Source organism: Taudactylus pleione, unplaced genomic scaffold (assembly GCF_031769625.1).
Source record: "Taudactylus pleione unplaced genomic scaffold, aTauple2 ptg000121l, whole genome shotgun sequence".
Taxonomy (NCBI): Eukaryota; Metazoa; Chordata; class Amphibia; order Anura; family Myobatrachidae; genus Taudactylus; species Taudactylus pleione.
This window is the reverse complement of record NW_028284523.1, coordinates 13697912-13703064: the sequence shown is the minus strand read 5'-3', so window position 1 is coordinate 13703064 and position 5153 is coordinate 13697912. Positions and strand designations below refer to the sequence as shown.

The following is a 5153-nucleotide window of genomic DNA, read 5'->3' as shown; positions in this document are numbered from 1 at the left end:
CCTAAACATCAATGAAAACAGTTATATAATGGTCTGTATTAGACAGTGGCAGGAAGCAGATTATTACTTAACATTTATGTAGGGTCTTGATGGGGTGCCACATACTTCCCCATTTAAATGATGCGTGTCCTCACGCATCTTATTCCTCTAGTAATTGCTTTAACATTTTAGACTTTACAACATCAGCATTGTTACACATACTTTAAGTAAATTCTGTCATTACACAAAGTAGATCACAGTTACAATTACCAGGAAAGTTTAGTAAACTTTAGCACCTTGCTATAATGTAACAGTGGCATAACTGATTACAACACTTGTCACATATTAACTTCATACAAATTTTCTTTTAAATTAGATATTTTGAACACTCTGCATTGTATACAGAATATGTGGAGCATCTTTATTCCTCTTTCCTGACTTGCTAAATCCCTGTTGCAAAAATTAGACTATATTTCTAGAGTCTACCATTGTGTACTCGCAGTCTGGGCAATGCCACTCTGGAAAAAGATACGTCACAGCCTCTCCAGCTGCACTAGGGGATTCTGCAGGAACATTAGATTCAGACTTCAATATAACTGAATCTGAGCAATTGGGTTTAGGGGGTTCCAATCCTTCTGTCATGGCCGTGGGGATCACTCTTTCAGTGTTTTAGTTTCCATTAGTGGCACATACATCTGGTTGGTTGGGAATGGCCATGATTGAATGGGCATTAACCCTTCTGAGTTTACTCTGGCATGGAAACTCTTGAGGAGGTTGTGGTCTGACAACTTCTTACGAGCTTTTTTGCATCCATCCATGTCCTGCACACAGACATTGGAACACTGTTGTCTGTGTCTATATGATTTCCGTGGACAGTATGGTGGTAAGCAATGTCTCCTGTAAGGCCGTTGTTGAGTAGCACCATCTGACGCACTTTGAACTTCTTCTAATTTCTCTCCATGTTCATGGTATTAGTAGTTCTGTTGGTGATTACGTGGAGGACCTCTGCGATGCAGATAGTGTTGAGAATGTTTGCAATCCACTGCATATTTGCTGCCTTGAACTGGTTCACCACCAGGACCAGTTACATTAGCTGCCTGTAGTCCTTTCTCCCCTTTAACCACATCAAACTGAACTGTCTCTCTGTCTCCCAAAATATGGAGGTACTTCCTGGGGTTGATTTTCTTGATGCTGGTATAATGTACGAACAATTATTCCTTGGTGTCATTCCGGTTTATGAATCCATAACCACGTTACACATGGAACCATATGACTTTGCCCAAACCTTTTCTTGTGCTGGTTTGAGGATTATAGCCTGTTGCAGGTGCTACCAAAGATTTAATTTGATTCTGGACTACAGAAAGAGGGTCCACATCTCTTGGCTATCCTTCTACTAATGACCTCTTAATCTCTGCATTTAAAGTATCCAACTGATTGCAAGCACTTTCTATATGGCCACTGTCATTGCAATATCTACATATAGGCTGGCCATGATTTGAGAAGCATCTTCTGGTGTTCTGTGGGTAGACCCACCAACAATCATTTTGCTGCCATCTCTGGAAGCTCCAGTCTATCTCTTCTTGGCACTGGGCTTGTTGGTTTATTAAATTCTGCAACTTAAAGCACATTGCAGTTATCCTATGTGTCAGCAAAGCAACATGTTCTCTTATAGCACTGAGTTGATGGGTCCTAGGGGCTTGTGAACCTTGTAAGACAACTTCTTTTAGTGTGTGCAGACCCATGATTCCCTGTTGTATGGTGTCTGGAGGATATTTATTTTATAGGTACCCTGGCTTCTTAGGAAAACACATATCCTGTCCCAGAAATCTCCCTACCACTTTAATGGCAGCTTCTTTAAAGTTCATGAATGAGCTATTTGGAGTCTGTAGCTGAAGTAGGCATAACTGCGCCTTCAAAATCTCACCGTGAGAATCCTCTATAAACTGATGAATTAATGTCTCCTCTGTTGGTCTGGCTTCTTTTGGATCAAAAGCCTGTAATGCTCGAAGTGCCTCCTGTAGCCTAAGGGCAAAGTCACACAGACTTTATCCTGGTTGTTGTTTTCTTGAGTAAAAGTCCATCTTAAGCTCAGACAACGTTATTGTGTTAAATGTGGTAGCTAGTCGGTTCAAGATGAGGCCTACTGTTTTTCTTTCTTCCACCGGCCATGCAGTCACCTCTCTCTGGGCTGTGCCTTTCAGTTGCCCTATCAGGATCTCCACTTGCTGTTGGTCTATTAATGGGTAGAGGCGGAACCTAGAACGTATTTTATTCTTGAATTCTTTAAAGGTGACTGTTAGTACAGGCTGAGTCTCCCATATCCAAAATGCTTAGGACCAGGGGTATTTTGGATAACGGAATATTCCGTATTTTGGAATAATTGCATATCATAATGAGATATCTTGGGAATAAGGACCCAAATATACACACAGAATGCATTTATATGTTATATACACCTTATACACACAGCCTGCAGGTAATTTTATACAATATATTCAATAATTTTGTGGTTCAAACAAAGTTTGTGTACAGAAATAAAATGAATTTATGTTTCATATACACCTTATACACACAGCCTGAAGGTAATTTTATACAATATTTTTAATAATTTGTGCCTTAGACAAAGTTTGTGTACATTGAACCATCAAAATCAAAGGTTTCATTATCTCAGTCATGCCAAAAAAAATCCGTATTTCGGAATATTTGGATATGGGAGTCTCAACCTGTAATAAAGTTCAGCGCTCTCTGTAGAGTCAGTGCACTTTCCGTTGCCCGGGTTAGTTTAATTGACAGATAACTATCCGTTTATGGCAATTGTTATTCATACAATCTGATGCATAATTTTAGTATATTTGTGTGCTGCCTGCAAGGTTGTAGAGAAGGTTGAATAGCTTTAATATGACTGGTACATACAGAGGCAATTTCATACTGGGACTTCCCTGTGAAGATAGCAGGGGTATGAAGGTGTGGGACCTACCCAGCTGGTTGAGTCACTCAATGCAGTTCTGCAGCTGCCTTGGAAAGGGAAAGAATGGAGATATGCAGCCTGGACGGGGAGCATTAATGCAAACTGTCACAATGTCCTGTCAGAACTGATGGCTGAGCAGTGGGGATAGCGGTTGAGGTTGTGTTTGCAGGTGTTTCACAGACCTCGCTCCTGTCAGTTGCTCCAGACATCCATAAGGGAGTTGTAATGACGCTGTTTGTCTGTCTAGCCACTCACAACATGCAGCTTTGCTCCAACTGGCAGTTACCTCACCTTAGTGCAGCCACCAACTGTCGTTTTCTCTAGATCAATCTTTGAGCCTGCCACAATACTCACTGTCCCCTAATGTCCACCGCCGCTGACAGACCCAGTGCAAAGAGTCCCTGAACCTCAATGAAAACAGTTATATAATGGTGTGTATTAGACAGTGGCAATAAGCAGATTATTACTCAACATTTATGGAGGGTCTTGATGGGGTGCCACATCGATATACAAGCAGTTAATGCTGCACAAGGGGGTCATACCAGAAACTGAAAGCAAAGGTTTACATACTTTTGCCACTCACAGATATGTGATATTGGATCATTTTCCTCAAAAAATAAAATGAGCACGTCTAATTTTTTTTGTCTTATTTGATTTATTTGGTTCTCTTTACCTACTTTTAGAACTTGTATGTAAACCTGAGGTAGTTTTAGGACACATTTCAGCAGAAATATAGAAAATTCTGAAGGGTTCACAAACTTAAGGAAAAAAAAGAGAAGGAGAGAATTCTCATCTTTTTGGGGGCACACTTAATTATCAATATAAATATAACTTTTATAATGATGCCTTAAAATCGTAACACAACACTAGAACAGACAACATAAAAATTGACAATTATAAGTAACAGTGGGAAGGTTCATCTATGACTATGGGGTCTATTTACTAAGCTTTGTTACTTTGTTAGGAGATAAAGTGAACGGTGATAAGGTACCAGCCAATCAGCTCCTGCCATTTTTCTAACACGGCCTGTGACATGGCAGTTAGGAGATGATTGGCTGGTACCTACACTGGGCCTCATACATGATCTGCTTGTTATACAGAAATTGGGATGCAGTTAAAATGCAGATGGAAGGAATTCCAGTGGTCAGAATGCTGACGCCGGAATACAGACACCTGTCAGAATTCAGGCGCCGGAATCCCGAATGTAAGTAGCGGTGTTAGGGGGAGGGTTAGGAGTCAGGATTAAGCACCAAGGGAGGACGGTTAGTTTTAGGGTGCGGGGAGGGGGGGGTTAGGTTTAGGCACTGGGGGGTAGGTTAGGTTCAGGCTCCAGGGAGGGAGGGTTAGAGTTAGGATAGGGAGGGGGAGGGATAGAATACTGACTGACAAAGTGTCGGTATTCTAACCCTGTCGGGATGCCCGTGTCTGGATTCTGACCGCCCGGGATCCCGTACCCATCCAGAAGAAATCACCTTTTACCATTTTGACCCTATGATGACAGTGTGTAATGACTGTAGGGTGTGCATGAGTATAGAACAAAGACAGATTCAGTAGTTGAGGTCTAATACAGTAGTTGTATTAAGAACACAGCAAATAGTTGCATTGACAGTGAAATATTGAAAAAAAAACAGTGAAACCCCATAAACAGTATTAACTAGTTCAGTTTCTGGGGGCACTTGCACATAATCAATGTACTGTTGCAGCCAGTGTGCAAATATGTCCTCCGTGGAGTATAGTAGACATTTCCCCAGCGATTTCCCTACAGCGCATGCCCAGAATGCCATGAAGGAGGCTGCTGCAGCCACTTTCCAGGTGTTCTGTGTAGCGCCTCTCCAGCTTCTGACTTCGGAGAGGTAAGTATTTGGAAGTATGGGCTCAGGGTCGGTGTGCCCCGCACACCCTGCACCCATTATTGCACTCAGGAGACTTGCTTTAAGTCAGGATTACTGTGAGCTGAAGACTTGGCACATGAAGAACTAGGATAGTCTATGATACACCCAAGAGACTTTAGACCACTGCAAATTCTGGAAGCAAAATGTCACACACAGGTTTGTGTTGGACTGAAGGTAACAGCAACTGAACTGGAGTGGAAATGGAGGTAACAACAATAGAACTGGAGTGGAACCAGAAGCTTGAACCGAGCTGGGATCGGAGGCTTGAACCCAGGCTGGGACCAGTGATAGCAACAGAACTGGAGTGAAACCAG

The 5153-nt window shown here is 42.0% G+C and overlaps 1 pseudogene; it reads right to left on the bottom strand.

Annotated features, from left to right (window-relative positions):
* Window positions 1–632: 632 nt before the first annotated feature.
* On the bottom strand, window positions 633–4429 carry LOC148524175 (uncharacterized; annotated as a pseudogene).
* Window positions 4430–5153: the final 724 nt, after the last annotated feature.